The 20,960-nt window shown below is 38.0% G+C and overlaps 1 protein-coding gene across 12 annotated transcripts in view; it reads right to left on the bottom strand.

Annotated features, from left to right (window-relative positions):
- Nucleotides 1-20,960, bottom strand: part of slc7a2 (solute carrier family 7 member 2) — a 277,877-nt gene that overhangs the window by 135,978 nt on the left and 120,939 nt on the right. Inside the window, exon 1 of one of the 12 annotated variants that reach the window (XM_051928290.1) lies at nucleotides 2,715-2,933. The exons of the other annotated variants lie outside the window; for them this stretch is intronic. The gene's annotated coding sequence lies outside the window, so the exon portion shown is untranslated. Of the gene's footprint in view, nucleotides 1-2,714; nucleotides 2,934-20,960 lie in introns of those variants that run through there. 12 annotated transcript variants of the gene reach the window in all.

Genomic DNA, 20,960 nt, shown 5'->3' with positions numbered 1-20,960 from the left:
GTGTCCATTCCAGCAAGCATTGGGCACAAGGCAGAAACAATCCCTGGACAGTATATATATATGTGGCAGAAGTGCTACATGTGAATTCAGCTCCTCTTATGGCAGCATTTCCAGGTGTGGTGGAAGAGCTGCATGCCAAGACTCCGGAGCTGTCATGGCACCCCCTGGCGGTGGCCACGGTCCCCAACAGGATTGAGCTTCCAAGCTCCAGTCCCGTGGCTACGATGTAAACCAGGGGGGCTGCCCTCTCGTGTCCTGGGGAAGCCACTGCTACTCTCCTGGTCCTGCCCTGCTTCAGGTGTCCCGGTGGGGCAAGGTCCCCAGTTTTACTATATATATATAAATATATATATATATATATATATATATATATATATATATATATATATATACAGTATATATATATATATATATATATATATATATATATATACAGTATATATATACAGTATATATATATATATATATATATATATATAGGGCGGCACGGTGGCGCACTGGTAGCGCTGCTGCCTCGCAGTTAGGACACTCAGGTTCGCTTCCCGGATCCTCCCTGCGTGGAGTTTGCATGTTCTCCCTGTGTCTGCGTGGGTTTCCTCCGGGCGCTCTGGTTTCCGTCCACAGACATGCAGGGTAGGTGGATTGGCGATTCTAAATTGGCCCCAGTGTGTGCTTGGTGTGTGGGGTGTGTTTGTGTGTGTCCTGCGGTGGGTTGGCACCCTGCCCAGGATTGGTTCCTGCCTTGTGCCCTGTGTTGGCTGGGATTGGCTCCAGCAGACCCCCCCGTGACCCTGTGTTAGGATTCAGCGGGTTGGAAAATGAATGGATGGAGATATATATATATAATATGTGTGTGTGTGTAAAAATTAAGAAAGAAAAAAACAATCTATTTTTTTTCCTTGATTCCATCTGTTTAGCTTCTGAAAGTCTCTGAAATTTTGTATATTGTGTGAAGTTGTGAAGTAGTTTAACGCTGTCCAATACACAGTAAGTCCAGGGTGCCACTATTACTGAGTCACCATTCAATAATAAAGGTGCAGTCCTCAACACTAATGGCACAACTCTAAGTGTGGATTTATCATTGGAGATGTTGAACCAGCCTTCATCGAAACAGTATATACAGTATTTTACGTTTGTGCCATCCATGGGGCAATAATGCAAAAAGGAATTGGAAATTTGGAAGTTAATTAAAAGAATTCTGTTAGACAGATAGGAGGCATTACACTTAACATCACATTCAAATTTGGAATTTACCTGCATTATTTTTGAGTCAAATGAGGCAGATAATACACAGCACACCATTAAAGTTAATTATATTCTCTTACGATTGTTCAAATCCTTTTGGAGGAGTGCAGCACATTTAAAAAGTAAATTGACACACTGCATATATTACACATGTAGACACCTAAAAATATAGCATCATGCGTGTTATTGCACTTAATTTCCACAGGAAAACACTCAACACAGGAATGTTGCCATTTACTGTTCTGTACCAGCCTTTTTTTTCCTGTTTCAGTTTCCTACTGATAGGGCTGAGCACATGCATACTCCAAGTGCCCATCGAGTATTGTACCCAATATTGTGTTCTGGGTGCACACCAGGGGCCCAAGACGACAGCTGGCTCCTTACAAATACCCACCCTCTGTTTGGTGAAAGTATTGATTTTCCGTGTGCAGAAATTACCAATGAAGACCCCCCATATTGAAACAATTGAGGCTAACAAAGAAATAATTAAGTGAGAAATGCTGCACTGTTTCAAAAGTATGCTCATCTCTCTGTTAAGGAGCTAAATCACCCAATGGCTGTGGGGGGTCTTAATCTGGACCTGCTGCAGGACAACCCCAACACATGTCACATAACTCAGCCAAAATCTATATACAACAGGAAATTACTTTTTTCAATAAAATCCTACATATAAAAACAAAATGACAGGCAGATGCATGTGCAAGTAGTACATGAAAACATATTAGGACTAAGTTGGAAGAGCACCTAAATTTAAGGGTATTAATGTTGAAAAACAAGCAGAAAATAATGAAACTACTAAGCATAAAGGAAGACTGCTGATGAGTCTGTGTTATTTTTTAAATACTCCACACTGATTACAGATCCAGAATTCTGGATGTCCGCGTGATTGAAAATGAATGCGTCCATTTGCTAAACTAATTACAAAATGATTAAAAGCAAAGCAGGGATGAAATCGGAGAAAGCTAAATACTTTATTAGTATATAAAATAGTTTATAGAAATCTTCCACATCCTTAGCATAAATCACTGTAAAACTGCCTAACTTTAACACACAAGTTTATATTTTTGCACTGAGAACTAGGGTTTTGCATTTGTCATACTCCAAACAGATACTGAACTAAATACGATACGATACGATACTAAATCATAGGAATTCAGTAGAACAACATTCCTGTACTCACAACTAGTACAACTCTGCACCAAAGTGATAAATGTCAGCTAACACATCAGCAATACATCCTTTGGCTGGGAAAACTGTCTCAAGTAGCTTGCTTATGATATAGGTTGGATGACAAATAGTTAAATTAGTGATAAATTATGTACCACTTCCTCACTGCTGCCAAGGCACTTTAAAAGCAAACAGACATCAATTTCAGTGACTTGAATCACTGTGATTCTTACTTTTCTTAAATTGTCACATTCTTGCAAGAACTACATTTTTTAAAAGTATATTATAAATGTATGCTTTACCTATCATAATATTGTGTGTCATAGAAGGCAAAGCCAAGCCGTAATCCTGCTTGGGAAGGATGATGGTCCCCTACCCAGTCAGAAGGCCACCAAAGTGGATAGACAGTGGGAGACAGCCTCCTGGAGACATGTGTTCCCTCTGTACACTGGCTGGTAGCATCTCTCTGGTTGAGCTCCCAGTTGTGAAAACCATTTCTCCAGTTTCACAATCCGCTAATGCAACACAGGTTTGTACACAGACTGTCCCTGAAGCAAAAAGCACAAACCAGGAGTCATACACACCCACAGGCCAATAAGTCACAATCAAAGATTTATTAGTTAAATTAACTTACTCTAAGTTAGTCATATAATCACAAATCAAAATTTGTGTCTGGTTATTAAAACATCTGTTTCATTCTCAAATTAATTTTACCTAGGCTACATACAACCCATGAGTGTAGCTTCCTTTTTGTGGACTACTTTCTAACAGTGTTAAGGCAGAAGAACTCAATGTCCTCACTTTATTTGTATTCGCATATCAGGTGCACCAGTTGTAAAACTGCTTTTGCTACATGAAAAAACATACCAAGCACTGATATTTGAATACAGTGTGCTTAGATACATGATTAAATGCTTGCCATGCAAAGATGATGAATATAGTCTAATAACAGTCTGGCATTCTGTACTGAATCAGCTATGAATATTTGTGAACAGGATTTCACTATAAAACACTGCTCTATAATTCTCCTTTTTGACATATATATTTTATGTTTTCTCTCTATTATAAAATAAAATCTTGGGACGAGACAAGACTTTTTTTTTCCTGCAACGAGACATGATCTTTTGAAGAGAGACAGAGACACTTTCACATCCCGTGAGATGGTCAAGTCATGCCCACGGTCATCTAACCTCTCAGTTGTTGGAATGCTTTTGGAAGACACACTTCCTGTGCTCTCAGCTCTTAAAAATTTTATATGTTCTAGATGACACATCAACGACTTAGCGAAGAAGAAAGAGCAGCGTGTGGCGAAAAGGGTTCCAAAAGTGTTGGGAGAGAAAAGAATGCATAGACTTTGTGCCAAGAGATTTAACTATGCCTGGGGCCAGACAAAGACAAAGTAGAACGTCGTAAAGAATTCAGAAACGTTGGTGTGATACACTTGCAGAGCAGGCTAGAGATAATCACAGTAGGAAAATTCGAAAGTAATTGATAATAAAGATAGCATTAGCGCACACAAACAAAATATATTACTTGGTGAAATAACGGAAGTGAAAAGAGGTCGAATAGTGTTTGAGGATGTGTGGGGGAGAAGAGAGACAAGGCAGTGAGAGAAAAGGACAGCTGCTGTACAGGCTTTTAAACGTTTGAAGAGCCGCACGAAATGCAGATCACGCGGCACGGCAGCAGCAGCGAACCAGCAGTTGATCGAGAAAAGAGGAGGTTAAAAAGAAAACTGTATTTGTATCAAATTGTATCATCGTTTAAGAGGGGTTTCAGAGGAGCAACCACATCTTCTTCGGGTGCGTTCTGCACCCCTCTTCACAACGATGCGTTGCGCTGGCAGTTAATAGGTTGGTGAGCAAAGCAAGCAGTGGGCAAAGCCCCCTAGTATTTTAAAAAAGAAAAAACTATAATGTCATAACGCTGCTGCATCAAACTAAGGAGACCTGGGTTTGCGACCCGGGTACTCCCAGTGTGGAGCTTGCATGTTCTCCCATTGTCTGCATGGGCTTCCTTTGCTCTGATTTCCTCTCCTGGTCTGAAAACATACAGGTTGGGTCAATTGATGATAAACTGGCCGTAGTGTGTGTTTGGTGTATGCTTATGTATATGTTTGGCCTGAAACGGAATGGTGCCCTGTCCAGACTGGTGCCTTTGTTCCTGTCTTGTACCCTGTGCTAACTGCAATAGGCTCCAGCATCCCCTATGACCCTAGTCTGGATTAAACGGGTTATAAAATGGCATTACATGAAACTAAAAGGGCTAGTGTGATGAGAGAGGTCTGTGACAGTGCCACAGTGTGTCCCAGAATCTGTGGGTGAGGCTGCTGGGTGTTTGGTGTGGAGGTGAGCCAATTGTTTAAGCCAGACCAGCTGCCCTACATCAGCACTCCGCAGATGGTAATTAGGCTGTTGCATTCACAGGTGCACGAAGAGGAGCCTGGTGAGATTTAGAAGAAGAAGACAAAAAGTAAAGACAAAGTCCAGAAATTAAGACAAAAAGGAAATGAGGATCATGGTGGAGCTAGTGCTGTTATAAGGAGAAAGCACACGGTCAAAAGTGACCCCAAGATGCGCAAGTTATCAGCATCTGAAGGGCAGAATCACTTTTGCTGACCACCCTAGAAGCAGTAGTGACCAAGTGTGGTCTCACAGATGGTGAGGGATGGTGGCAGAAGACAAGAGCAGGGCTTGTAGGGTTCCCGCAGATGCTAAAGGAAGACAGTGAGTGACATTAGTTGGGCTTGGTTACTGCCTGTGCTGGCTGGGGTGCAAGCTGAAGAGAAGAATGACAGCACCTTTCTGTTGACGTCCAGTAAGAGTGCGCAAAGGAGACATCAGCTTTGGGGAGAGGCACTAAGGCTTGTGATAGTTTTAAAAAGATCCTGACTGTGTTTTACTTGGGATTTTAACTGCATCATTGGTTAATTTATCCATTGGACTTTTTAATCTCCTCTTTTACACTGATTTCATGGATTTTTTTATTGTCATTATTGTAGAAGCACTGACTTTACTTTAAATAAATGCCCTTTGCACATTTGCCCTTATATCTTACTGTGTTATGGGTTCTCATTGCACTGGCTCATCTTGGTTCATGATCAGTGGTCACGAGTTCAAGATGATTAAGGCAGCTGCAGCTAACCTGGACCACCACTGGTAGCCTGAAGAATTGGTACCCTTTTTATTATATTCTGATAAAATATAATGTGCACCTCAGCTGGCATATTTTGCAGCAAAAGCAGAAATAAAAATGAATGTAATATCCTATTGTAAGCTCTCAGATGGACATTAAATCCCTTTTTAGCTACAGGAATTCAAATGATATGCTTTTAGGTATAAAATTATTAAAACAGTTATGCCCTTTTGATTACACGTTTATATTTTGCAGAGCCATATAATGTTCTGATGGTCTCACTTGTACCACAGGTTCAACTGCATGCAGTTTTTTTTATTTGGATTACATTAGCTTTATTAATTCCATGGGGGTCAAGTTTTTGTTAGAAAATGTAATATAATAACAAAGGAACTTTCAAATACCGCACATGAAGTAAAACAGAAATCAATGCATGAGAATTCAGTGAACACGTATCAGTAAAAACAAAGGACAGACAAAGGAAAATAAATATAGCTGCTGGGTCAGGACAAGAGACTATAGAATGGAAAGACAAAATTGGGATCTAAAAGATTTACCATTTACATGACTTGTTCCCCAAAAATGTTATAATAACACCAAAATACATGAAAACCGATATATTTTCATGATAAGATTAGTCATACAACCAAAGCATTTTGCTTTCATGATATTTCATTTAATTAATCAGTTTACATGTGCTTTATCACTTCAACTTTCACATACAAAAAAATGGTGTTTCAATCTTTTTTGGGGTTTTTCAAATATTTCATGAAGTTTTTGGCAGCCATGATATGAAGACAATGCAAGACGTCATTACAATACATGTGAGAAGCTGACTGAATCAGAGCACATGAATGCATAAGTGCTGCTGCCTGTGGATCCAGCTCCACCCCCATTAGGCAGGCTGCAATGAAGACAGTCTCTCAATGCAGCATCAGCTGTGAGAATGGGAGGGATTGCATATCACAAACATCAGCCCCCATCTTAAATGCTCAGCCACACTCCATTCCAGAGTATTCGGAATAACTGGGAAATTGATCCAGTGTTAGCACTAACAGAGCGCATTGGAAAATCATCTCAGACTCAGTCTTTGTATGCAGAAAAATTCAGCTTCATCAGGATTGGTAAGACAAAAAAGGCTATTAAAGTACTTTATTCGTGTATCCAAATTTTTCATAAAGCAGTTGTTCATAAAGAGAGGAGATGCTTGTGCTAGTGTTGGAGCTGGAGGACCCACTAATCTTCACTAAGTAGGTGAGAAGGTCAAGAAAAAGAAAAATATGGAGTAAACCTGTGATCTCAACAAAGTGATGTGACAAAGGCCCAAAATCAGAGGATAGTACCAAAACATACAAACAATGGTACCAGGAGTGTTTTAAGAAATAGAAGTGGCAAAGGAGTTAGGAGCTAGCCCAAGTCAATGCAGCTCTGAATATTAATTGAATGCATTGGTGGTTTAAACCTGTTAGAACCTTGAGTAATATTTCTAAAAATAGAACTATAGGACAGAATGGCAGATTGGAGGGCAATATTTGTAAATTAAGTGAAGAGGCAGAGATTTATAGTTGCTTTGTGTAGACAGAAAATATACCTGAGACTAGTTTAGATGAGGGGAAGCAAAAACTGACAGAAATCAAAATCAGTAGAGAGGAGGACACTGAGAAAAAAGAGCGAGAGAAGTTGTCTGGTTGTGACTTCTGACATAAAGCCGCCAAAAACCACAATGCACTGCCAGTACATGTCTTAAGGCATGAGAACAATTTTTACAAAATGAAACATCAAACGAATAAGGTGATTTAAATGTAGTAAAACTGTCAAAATATCCAAAAATTTACACTAGAGTGTTATAATCTAAAATAAGTATAGCTTTGAATATATACGAATGCAGGTTCAAAGTTCTGGCTGTTATAAACTTGTATATAGTATGTTCCCAAACTACAAATATGCCAGTAGAGTGCTGTTTTTAATTTTCATTCATTTTAAACATGAATACATTCATCAGATCGTAGCAATGATGTGAGTGCAAAATGTGTTGAATACTGTTTGGTACTTAGAACATACAAAAGCTCCATATTAGATAGACACTGTAGATTAGATAGAACTTTATTTGGGGGAAATTTGTCTTTTTACAGAAGCTCTTTAAATAAATAAATACATAAATATATAGACAAATTAAAATAAATATATAAATACGAGCTGTATATACCCGGCGTTGCCCGGGGCAGAAGTAACCTAATCGGTCAAACACTTACATATATACCAAAGTAAACCTAATCGGTCAAACAGTTACATATATAAAAAAAGCGAACCTAATCGGATAAACAGCTTCATATATACAGAAGCGAACCTAATCGGACAAACAGCTAATCTATATACATAAGCAAACCTAATTGGTCAGACAGTTACATAAATACAAAAGCAAACCTAATCGATGAAACAGCTTCATATATACAGAAGCGAACCTAATTGGTCAAACAGTTATGCATGTGCAGAATAATTTTACAAAGATTATGCGTGTTAACAATCATTAAAAAGAAAAGATTGAGGAACTGTTCTTCTATATGTGATGAAGCCACTAATAAGACAGATTTTTTTCAGGACCCAGCTGTTTCATAACTAAACTACTGCCACCCCAAAGTAATGCCTAATAGTGGTTTTTGGGGTAGCTGTGGAATAAAAAGGGTGTTTTCTAGTCAGTAAGAATCTGACACTACCCTTCAGTACGGGCTGAAAGGTGCGTATGTAAGGTTTTACATCCTTCCCGTATGGAAAAAAAAACATACTAAACTTTTTTTTCATCATTACAGATAATCTCAGTCAAATCGAAGTACGCATTCTCAATTTATTTTTATCTAATTTTTACTTTTTCACAAAGCCATCCCATGCCAATTTGTATGAATAAACTTTTGCTAGAGAGTTAGCAAAAGTTTATTCATGCACATATTTTAATACGGATAATCTATCTCTAATCAAGGTTCTCATTTTCATTCTAATTTAAAATAATAATAGATACTCATTTTTTTCTTCTGTTTTAGAAAAACCAATCTATGCCACCTACGTCTTCGTCAAGTCAGCTTCATCCAGCTTCATCACATATAGAAGAAGAGTTCCTCAATCTTTTCTTTTTAATGATTGTTAACACGCATAATCTTTGTAAAATTATTCTGCACATGCATAACTGTTTGACCAATTAGGTTCGCTTCTGTATATATGAAGCTGTTTCATGGATTAGGTTTGCTTTTGTATTTATGTAACTGTTTGACCAATTAGGTTTGCTTATGTATATAGATTAGCTGTTTGTCCGATTAGGTTCGCTTCTGTATATATGAAGCTGTTTGTCCGATTAGGTTCGGTTTTTTTATATATGTAACTGTTTGATCGATTAGGTTTACTTTGGTATATATGTAAGTGTTTGACCGATTAGGTTACTTCTGCCCCGGGCAACGCCGGGTATATACAGCTCGTATATATATACATATATATATATATATATATATATATATATATATATATATATATATATATATATATATATATATATATATATATATATATTATATATATAATATACACACACACATAAACATTTATATACATATACATATATATACATATCTACATATACACATGTACATATATATACACACACATACATAAACACACACATAAGACTTACTGAGTGAAACGGGCTTTCATTGACAATCATGTTACGTTATTTTTAAAATGTTTCCTTTTTTTTTCATAACCTCTTTAACACACTACTTCTCCGCTGCGAAGCGCGGGTATTTTGCTAGTATATATATATATATATATATATATATATACATATACACACATACATGCAGTTTTAATAACACAGAAATCAATATAAACATTAACATCATTATCATATGAGAATATGAAGTAATATATAAGAAGCACATTTCATATAAATATAAATTATTAAACAGTAAAATCTTGTTCTGTAATTTGCTACCGTGGCAATTTGTGTGTCTGTCCAGGATTTTAAATGACCTGTAGCTCGCAAACCGTTGCACCTATACACTTGAAATGTGGTACACATATAGTACGTCACGTCTACTATCCGCTTTATGGGTGATGATTGTTTTAGTCTTTTTATCTTTATTTTATTTTATTGTACAATCAAGTCCTATCTGCGCACAGCAGGGCAGCCGTGGGCGGATGCGTATGGTGTATTCACTCGATGTTATCGTGCATTGCGCTGTCAGTGGTATTTTGATAAAAGAATTTGAACAACATATAAGAAGCGTATAAATTATTAAACAGTAAAACATTAACATTTAAGAAGTAAAGTTACATTAAGTACTACTGCTGTGCCTTCGGGTATACCTCATTTTTTGTTTGCCCATTACATGCTTAAATGTATACATTTTTTGGTGCACCTACCCGAGAACACGCGACATATAACCGAGCGTGGGAGAAGCATGGATTTTAAACACGCGTTGAGTTGATGTGCTGGTCTCCCTCGTGAAATAACTGGTAATGTTTGACTAAAATCTACAGCGAGTAAAACGACATTAGCTCCTATTTTTTTTTTTACGATCTCTGAGATGTTGCTTTTTTCGGTTCAAGGCTTCATAAGCTCTTTTATGTTGTATGGTGTACTTATCCCAAACCATCATCTTTGAATGTTGCAAGACTTTCGCCTTGTATGTAGATCGGGGTAATTACATTCATTGCATTCCTAGTCTGAATCACAATCTGATTGTATGGGTGGTTACCTGGCACTGTAGGGTTGCCACCCGTCCTTTAAAATATGGAATCGTGCCGCGTTTGAGAATGAAATTGCGCGTCCCGTTTTGAATCAATACTGGACGGGATTTATCCCGTATTTTTTTTATCATTTTTTTTTTTAAAGCAGCGTCTAATGCAAATCATCCCACACGCATTTTATGAAGATGCCTCCTTTCCTACTTTTGATTGGGTAATACTTGATGTCATCGTTAGTTTGATTGGTGTTTTTAACTGTCCAGTGAGTAGGGCGTGTCTTTCAACCGTAAGCAGATTTTTTGCACTGGTATCACTGACCTCGACGACGGCGACGTTATACGTCAAAAATAAATTACGATAAATGACGATTTTAGCGATACTTTATTACGACGGCGGCTACATAGACACGATCAAATAAAAACAAAAAAATCAAATAATCATTCTACATTTTCAAAACGTCGAAAAAACGACGGAATGAAAAAAAGGCCCACCCGACGACCCACCCATTCCATTTTTATATATATAGATAACCACATAGCTTGGTCTGAACACACACGAATTACTTTAAAACAAAGATTCAAAAGAAAGAAAAATTCTGATTTGGCTGTTGTAGTCACCGTGATGCATTATGAAGGCATGTTGCTGTGTATTAAGGAGCCCAAGCAGCGAATAACTTGTTGGCTAAAAGTACTCAGTACAGAGAGGATGTACAATGTTGTTCATAATGGCACTCAGTTTTGTTTTAATCGCCTCCTTTGCTAGTGTTTCCAGGGGGTCCAGACTGCATCCTAGAATTTAGCTTTCCCTTTTAATTAGCTTGTTGATTCGGTGGGCCTCTACTGAAGTGATGTTACCAGCCCAGCATGCCACAGCATAGAAAATCACACTGGCCATCACAGAGTTATAGAAGATGTACAGGATGTCCCACATTAAAGGAATGAAGTCTCCTAAGAGCCTGTTCTGCCCTTTCTTATGCAGTTCCTCTGTATCATTAATTACCCATTCAGAAAAAGGTTTGAAAGACATATAAATACTTTTCTTTAACTGTCTTGGTTTTGTTCACAGAGTGGCACAGGTTGATTTTTGGAACGGTTGCCTAAAAAGAATAAACAAAAAACTATGTTACTTACCCCATGTGGTGTGTAGTGATGCCCCCAAAAAATTTTAATCTCATGTTTTCATGCAGAATGAGAGAAAACGTTAATGATATAATGAAGCCTAATGGCGACACATGCTGCACAACATCAGGCAGAATGCTGTTGGCTGTTAGAAAAAGTGGCGAGCACACCTGTGCTGGAAAGTCATCAAGCATTCAGTAAATTTGACATGCTCAGTGATCTTCTCTTCTGTAAATTGAAATGGTTCAGTGGCGAGTTCAGTCAATGCAGTTGGCAAGTCTGACACATCCTATGACTAGAAGTTGCACAAGGTGACATCAGCTTTAGGCCTAGGCTATTTTTCCTAATATATCCAGAGAGTAAGTTTTTAAGTGGCTAATCTAAAGATGTTTTTTTCAACTGCCCAAGATATATTTTTTGACTACATGCATATTGTTTATAGATCAGGCCAACGCTCTTCTTACTCTAGGCGCCGAAATTGAACAGCCTGTCCTGGGTGCAAGGAATCCTTTAAAATGTCATTTTGCCTTAGGTGCTTCTGTTATGATTGGTATAGTTTTTTACTTTGTTGTGCAAGTTTGAGACATATTTTTGCTTTCCTTTTTATGCAAATTTAAGTTTTAAATGTTGCAGAACTCAATTCCTTCTACCATTCTAGAAGTTTATTCTCCGCCTCTATTTTGCGTAGTTTTCTTATGGTTATGCCAAGAAACCAATGAGGAGGTGTTTGAGTTTCACTTCCAGGGACAAGGGTATAAAGTTCTTCCCAAACACTTCCTTCTATCTGAGTTTGTAGATAAATAAGACTAGTGTTTGTTTATTTATTTAGAGCTCCAGGTAAAAGACTTCTGATCTACATATTTTTGATAAAAAATATGGGTTTTTGATTTTGCTTGACATTTAAATGACTTGGGTGGCGCAGTGGGTAGCGCTGCTGCCTTGCAGTTGGGAGACCTGGGGACCTGGGTTCGCTTCCCGGGTCCTCCCTGCATAGAGTTTGCATGTTCTCCCCGTGTCTGCGTGGGTTTCCTCCGGGCGCTCCGGTTTCCTCCCACAGTCCAAAGACATGCAGGTTAGGTGGATTGGCGATTCTAAATTGGCCCTAGTGTGTGCTTGGTGTGTTTGTGTGTGTCCTGCGGTGGGTTGGCACCCTGCCTGGGATTGGTGCCCTGTGTTGGCTGGGATTGGCTCCAGCAGACCCCTGTGACCCTGTGTTCGGATTCAGCGGGTTGGAAGATGGATGCATGGATGGATTTAAATGATTTTCTGGTTATGAAACTTTGCTTGTTTTACTGGCTTAAGTCTCTTCTTTTGGTCATTTATTTAAAAAATTCCCAGTTACTTTCATGGTGTCAGAACACTTTCCACATTACGGTAATCATTATAAAAAAAATGAAAATCAGAAATATGTCAATCATTTTCCAATGCCACTGTCAGATTCTGTTTGCTTGTAGTGTTGAATGTTTAAAAGTTGCAGCTAAGTTAGGCAATATACTGTAGATATAAGAGTGAATAAGAGTAAAACATTGCTTTTAGGGTGTTATATTGTTAGAAGTATTAAAATAAACATAAATCTACTCTGTATATATAAAATCCAAAGCCTAAAAGTGCAACGATTTTGTGCAACAATTTTATGTGACGTTTTTATGTCACTCTTTAAATCGGGCTTATTTTAAAACCTACATATATATGTTTGGTATCATTCTTTTTAGAATTTATCGACCTTTAACGTGATGTTGTTACATTTTCAGATTCGTATTCCGTTTTTAAATTATAAACTAAAAAATATCAAGAACTCACAACCCGCGAGACAAGACTTTGTGCCAAGAGATTTAATCACACCCGGGGCTGGTAATAAAAGACAAAGAATAGGACAGCTGCTGTACAGGCTTTTAAATGTTCGAAGCATTGTGCGAGATGCAGATCACACAGCATGGTGGCAGCAACTGATTGAGCAAAGAGGAGGTAAAAAAAACTTATTTGTTTCACATTGTATCACTGTTTAAGAGGGGGTTTCGGAGAAGCGACCGCGTCTCCTTGGGGTGCGTTCAGCCCCCCTCTTCACAACACGAGCGGCAGAATCACGAAGTGGCTGGTGCATAGCGCAGGCTGGAGGGGTTGGCGAGGGAAGTGAGCAGGGGGTAAGCCCCCTAGTAAATAATTAAACAAATAAATAAATAACAGTCCTCACACTGTTCCAGTATGGTGCAGAGATGCTGCACAGCTGCATTCAGATGTCAATCCGGGTGGTGTGCCGTGTTGGTAGGTGCGGCAATGTGGTATATTCCGCACATGCTCCTAACCTCCTCCTCCTCCAGCACAGGCTAATAGTACAATTGTTCGTATGGACTAAGAAAGATGCTTTCATGGAGTGTGTTTTAAAGATGTAGTAAGCTACTGTACCTGTTTCACTAATGACAATAGTAATAAACTAACTGATCAAAAATACAAATAGGCTGACATTGGAAGTGATGTGCAAAATCAGGAATTGAAAAACACTGTAACATACATCATGTTTGAAATAAAGCAATGTTGAAATTAGTATGATGTAAAATAAACCACTATTTTTATACATTTGATTAATGATTTTTGATATATTACTATTATATTTAGCTAAAGTTGATCCACATTCTCAAACAACATTAAGACTACTGCAAAGAAGACCAATACTACACCATACTGTACACTAGAAAGTTAAAAAGGGAGCCCAAAAACCATGTACTGTATATGATACAAAATAGTTAACTGTTGGGAAACAGATTTAGTGGGAGTACACATGGTTAATAATTACATGGGTCAGCAATTGTTGAATGACTGTCTAACTTTGGGGTTGGGTGTGCTTTTTCAAGTTGAGGTAAAGGCTATATTTCAGTGAAAAGACTAATGTTACAATTCCACACTTTGGATTTTTTACTGACTCTGGACCTAGGCTCAGAACTTTGCTTGCATTCACAAAAGGAGACTGACCAAAACTGTATTACAGTATCTTGCTTAATATTACGGATATAATTAAATCAGAAAGATTTTTAAAATGTAATATTTTCTGCACTACTAAGGGAAGATAAATGGCACACGACACATGCTATTTCACAGTACAAACCAGTGATCTCAGAAAGAAGCGTAATTGTTGGTCATTTACAAAGCTTTAGTTTATTTTGTGCCTTTAGATAGTGTGAATTTCTGGATTTTTCTGCATCATTCCAAGAAAGTAATGAGCAAAAATAACCTTTGCAAATCTTTTGCTGGACTTGATGAAGGAAAGTGAGGAAACTAGGAGAGGGCTCTATAAAGAACTTCAAAGAACTTAAAAGCTGAAACTTCAGAGGTTTAGGCTTAAGAGATAGTTAAGCCAGCATGCTGGTGGTCGCTGTCATTGCCTTTGAAGAAAGGCCAAAGATCTGTCAAGGCAAGGATGAAGCAATATCCAAAAAAATAACGGTAATTGATGCTGAGAAATATTAGGCAAATCATTTCTGTACCAACAGCATGTGAGGAATCATTGAAACAATTTAGACACCTCATATAGAATTAAATATGAAGAGATACAATTTGACATTTTAACCAGCTTTCATCCTTTTTCTCACCAAGACATTAATATCTGTAGAAAGAAAGACACGGAAAAAAGCATAATTATGCATCCTGTGTTTGTTTCATCTAACAAATGATTACCAGAATAGTTTACCCTTCAATACCTGGAAAGTGAGCTACCAAAGTTAAGTCCACAGCAGGAAAATAGTTTTAACATGCTTAAAGAAATAGATTTTAAAAATCATTCTTAAGGTCTTAACATCAATACGTTGAATAAAAATGTTTAAAAAATCAGTTGTAATATCCTATCACAGCTATTACACTACTTACACAAAGACTTATTTTGTTCAACTGGAAGAATTCCAATCCACTCTATAACTCAATGGGAAAGCAATGTTCTATAAATTCCCTTTGAATTTGAGATGGGTGGTGTCTCCAAAGTTTGACATTTCTGGGAACTCAGACCAAAAGATGTCAGTTCTACACTAGATACATTTGATTGTCCAAGTTGTACTGAGACATGGAATAATGGCCTAGAACAACTGAAAACATTATTAACAAACAGGGAAAACCGTATGAATGCCTCCTTGAGCTTTTTTATTAACACAGGCACCAGGAATCACACTCAGCACCATTCTACTTTAATCTAATGCTTTTAGTTAGCTGCCTATTATTATGTTGCTGATAGTATATACACATCAATGCCATATACTGTACTACAGGAGATGTTTCAGACTGAGATCCTGCAGTGGCGACAGGTTTTAACTCCAGCCCCTTTCTTAATTAGTAACCAATTCCTGCTGTTAATAGTACATATTTATTTTGCCTTAATTGTATTCATAAGAATTACTATTGAACAGGTCTGAAGTTGTTTTGTCCGGTACCTCCTGACTCTGGTATGAGAAAACCCCTCACATATGACATATCGTTTGACTTATTTAGATGTCTAGTTATGCAAGGCATCAGAATTTTTGGGGTCAAGCTTTCACTATATTTGGTCCTCTAGGCCCGAAAAACATCACATTTTAGGCCATTTTTGAACCATATTTTGTGCAAGAACTTACACATTTATGATAAAGAGTAAACCAATAGGTGTCTTCAGCAAAAAGGATCTGAAGGACTTGAAGTTGTGCATGCCACAGAAATATTATATTGATCTTGAATATATTTTTGATATCTAATTCTGATACTAGTGGTCCTATCACTCTAAGAGCAGCTCCCAGAAGGTTAAAAGTTATTAAATTTCAAATATAAGCATGTGGTGTATCGTTTTAGACTATTTCATGGTCAGTGATTATGAATATGATGTTATTTTTTATTTTTGCTACTCTACTAGGGATATAGCCCTTTATGGACCTCTATCAGAGGGTGAAAATTTACAAATTTCTATACAATCAAGAATATTTTAATATTTCAAGTATTAAATTGAACTATTCTCATTTATTATGTACTTCTAGTTCATGAAGTAAATCATTACACTTCTTAAGGACACTGAATTAGGACATCTTACACTAATTCAGATTTTGATGCTGTTTAATTGTGCCTTCCATTCTTAACAACCAGCCCAATAATAAAAAGACGTAAAATACTAATAAAGTATAAAATAAAGTCATTGGTTACTAATCATAAAGTGGCTTGAACAAAAATCCAGCAGCCACTGCAGACCTGCAATATGGGTGTTTGTTGTTTCTACCTGCTCTGCTCCTGTTCACTTGTTGCAATTGCCTCCTCTCTTTCTCTCCCTCAACAATTCAAACTTAATCCTTCTTCATTTGAAACTTTATCAGTCACTATGGAGTTCTCAGTTTCATATTCACTCTTTTGTGAATTTAAAGGAGCCCACCGAAAGCATTTCTTTAATTCCATGTAGACATTCAGGGGGTTCCACTTTGGTGCATAACTGCAGGCTGCTTTCTGTTATACTATTTTCATGTTCAAGGGACTGTTACAGGTGATTGGCTGATATCCGCAGATTTGAAGCACAAAGCCAGAACCTGGATTAGAATTAGTGCATCATACATTTCGCTCCTACTGAAAACAGTAAACACTAGTGTACTACGACCATTATTTTTGCATAGACTTGGATAAATTATCTAAAACTTTGTTTTGAGCTCATGAGAAAGCTTTGGTCTTAAGTGAGCTTAACTGATGGGCATTTTAGAGGGCAGCTAGAGAAAACAGAAACTTGAACGTCTGATAATACATGAATACATAAAGCAAACAAATCACACATAGAAGGAAAATCAAAAATAGAGTTCAGTAAGCAGAAGTAGAAAGTCTACATACAAGAAAAACAAGAAGTTTGAATAATGTACTATACGAACTGTGAATCAGTTAGGGGTGAGACAAAAGAGCATGCTTAAATATTCGACTAAAAAATGTGGGCCACAGTAAATGCAGTCCTCAAACTTGATTCTTGCATTTGGATATTCTTTCTGAGTTTACATGCGTTTCCCACTTCAGTTAAAGTTGCAATAAACACAAAACCCAAGGATGAAACCTACAAAAAATATAACACTAACATGCACACCAATACTCCCTCAAACAGGGCCACTTAATCTGCACAAATGCTAGAAAATATTAAAAAATGAGGCTGGAAGTGTGCTAGTTCAAATTTCATTACTGGCAAATGTGATTCTACTCCTTAGGCCCTGGAACTAGGCCCTTAACCTAAAAATAGCTCCAGGGGTTGCAGAACAATGGCTTACCCTGTGCTCTGACCACCAAAGGCCAAGTGAACAGTCAATTTCCCCTTGGGGATTAATACAGTGTGCCAAATACCAAAATAATCTGCACTGGTAGAAAATATAAATCCTTTGAGACATAAGGTAGTAGAATAGAACTAATTACTACAGCACTATCATTTAGCAATGAATATAATTTTGCCAAAACTTTTGCTAAAAAGCACCACCCATAACTGTGGGAGTAATAAGAAAACAAACACAAGTATTTGCAAATCTTGACAGATATCTAAACAAGGTGACAAATGAAGAGTCAAGTGCCGAAGCAAAATTAACAAACTTTACTTGTATGCCTGGTTTCATTTTAAAACATATTGTCACACACGTGCGATTGGGAAGCAGGTTAGGGGCTCAAATAAGGGAAGTTATCCGCCAGATCAGGGCTTGGAGCTCTCATTTAATACTTTCTATCTTTCGTCCTCTGCAGACCATTACAAGGAAGTCCCGCCTGATGACCCCACTTCCGGTCCTGGCTCTCCTGACCCAACTTATGGTTCCCACCATACATGACCTCCATCTTTGATAGCCTGAATCAGTTCTGTACTGAGCTCCGTCTGAAAAAACTCTACACTTGGGGTTGTATCAACCGGGAGGTCTCAAGATTGCATCTTTACAGAAGAGGCTGCAAAGCCAAGATCCATGCTATATATAATTGCTCATGAGAAAAACAGTCCTGCATTAGATCAATTCATGATTAACCTACTGATTGACTCTGTCTTTTGTTGCTGATCATCATAAAAATCAAATTTACAGGAAACTGTATTGTTTAACTGGTGTGTGTGTGTGCCCTGCGGTGGGCTGGCACCCTGCCCAGGGTTTGTTTCCTGCCTTGCGCCCTGTGTTGGCTGGGATTGGCTCCAGCAGACCCCCATGACCCTGTAGTTAGGATATAGCGGGTTGGATAATGGATGGATGGATGTATTGTTTAAACTGAAATAGGTAATCAATAGTAATAATGTGAATTTTGTGTAAATATTTTCATTATTAGATGCTAATTTGTTTACATCAATCACTTAAGCATTTCTTTTTGTGTTTATCATTTTTTCTAAATTTTGTTAATATGGATTAACTCTCACAGCAATACCCAGACAATAATGTTCTAACACTGAATCATGTTTCACTGTAAAAAAAAAAACATTTTTACAAAAAGAAGCATATCAAAATTTTATAGTACTTTCATGTTATTCCAAATAACTTGAATAAAACTTGCACCTAACTGCAGTTTTACATTTTCTTTGTTATTTAACAGATTTAGTACCTCACTATAAAATACAATGATATCCACTTTCTTTTTTTTTTTATTAATTTTATTGTAATCATTCATACAAATCAATTTTTATAAATAATAGGATTGGAAAAAAAACAAGTCGACCCCCACCCCTGAGAGAGAGAGCATGGCCAACAGAGTAAAACGTAAGGCTTGTAAACATACCTAAATTAATGAGGGATATTTGTGAATGCGGGCGAACCTCACTTAAGTGCACAGGTGAGGAGTCGTCCGCATCCGTAATTGTTACCGGGAGCTGCTGATTGCCACAGCTGATCCACGTCCCCATAATATATACAGTAGAAGCGTGAGGCAACTAGCAGGATAGAATGAAAAAATGAGAAAAGGAAAGAAAGAGAAAGAGACAGAGGTTGCATGGAAGAAGGAGGCAAGAAGCAGCGAGGAGAGGGAGCCGGTGTGAGTAAGGGGGAAGGAGAGCGAGCGAGAGAGAGCAGGCTTGATTGAGAGAAGGCAGGCAGCTGGGAGGTGAGCCCCTGCCGAAGAGTGTTTGGCCGACACTCGATGGGGTTGAATGAAGCGGTCGCTCCAGCTGAGCGATCAAGGAGCTGGAGCGACTGGTGACGACGACGACTGGCCATCGAAAGGCAGCGGCAGTCGAGGAGGCTTTGGGCTGGTTTAGCCCCAGCGTGAGCGCCCTGGCCGCTGGGGAAATAACCCAAGTCTTGGTCCGGATTGGAGACCGACGTAGCCAGGGATTGGAGGGCTACCGGACCAAAGTGGAAGGCAGCTGCACCTGCAGGTAGGCAACTCTCCTGTTGCAAAGCCCGATGGGAGAAACAGGTGAGCTGCCAGGTAGAAAGAAGGCACCGTGCTTTGGATATTTTAGAGAGACTGCTTCATGCCATAGTTTTAACCTTGTTGTTTTTTTTATTGTTTTTTCTAACCTCCACTCATCACTTGTTTTTACAGGATTATTTATTTATGGAAATTACACTGCACTTTATTTGGACACTATGTTGTTGGTTTTAGTAAAAGCACTTTTGGACCATCCCCTTGCTCCATTTGTTGCACCTCACTGCCAAGCTCATCGGTGACATTACCGACGGTGTCGGGTTCAAGGGCTCCCAAAAGCAAGAAGGGAGCATGGGGCAGAACCCGCATCGTCACAAGTACCCAAACAAGAGCTGTAACATGCCTATCTACATGTGTATTTAAGGTTCAAGTGCTTAGAAGCAGGTTAATTACTTGTTTAAGAGTCACACAGTGAGTCAGAGGTGGTGATTGAACTGGTTATCATGGGAGTCAGAGACCTGTGACATAGCCACTAAGCACTGAACTGTATTTTCATAAAGCAAGTAAGGCAGGATTGTTAGGAATGTAATGGGACAATTTTGCAATATTTTCTTTTTATAATTAATCATTTTTGTCTGCTGTTTAATTTTATGGGTGCTGGCATGTTGTTTATACCAATAATGTCCTATACAGTCACGTGGCCTACACATTCACAATGTATCAAGGATTGATGCTGTTTAAGAGTGTGGCATACTTTATGGGACATCCAAACTTTATTTAATAAAGAAAGACTCTCCAAAAACACAAATTTAAAGTATTGAATAACTTTCACTTTTGCCTTTATTTTGACCCAGATTCCTGGTACTGTATTACATTAAATACCTTTGCTTGATTGCTTTACTGCTGTTCTAAATTTCATCCACAACAAACACGACTGAAGCAGTAATCATTTTTGTACAACTGTGAGTATTCATTATGCTGGCATAAAGATGTTGCTTGGATGTAGTATTATGACAATTCTCCCAATTTTTTGACTCTGTACTTTATTTGCCTGTTGTAATTTTAATTGTAATGTTTTTTGTTTCATTTATTCCAGTGAGTTATTAGCCATTATTTAGCAACTTGTACATTTTTTATAGAAATGTGTGCTGGCCTGCACAGGGTACAAACATTGGAGCGGATCATAGCACATTTAGAACCTTCAAATCTTGACTTGAGATTAATTTATGGAAAACAAATTTACAGGAGCTGATCAAGTATACTGAGTTGATTGAT

The sequence above is a fragment of the Erpetoichthys calabaricus genome, chromosome 5 (genome assembly GCF_900747795.2).
Source record: "Erpetoichthys calabaricus chromosome 5, fErpCal1.3, whole genome shotgun sequence".
In the NCBI taxonomy this organism is placed as follows: domain Eukaryota; kingdom Metazoa; phylum Chordata; class Cladistia; order Polypteriformes; family Polypteridae; genus Erpetoichthys; species Erpetoichthys calabaricus.
The sequence above is the reverse complement of the archived record's forward strand: the minus strand, read 5'-3'. Positions and strand labels throughout refer to the sequence as shown.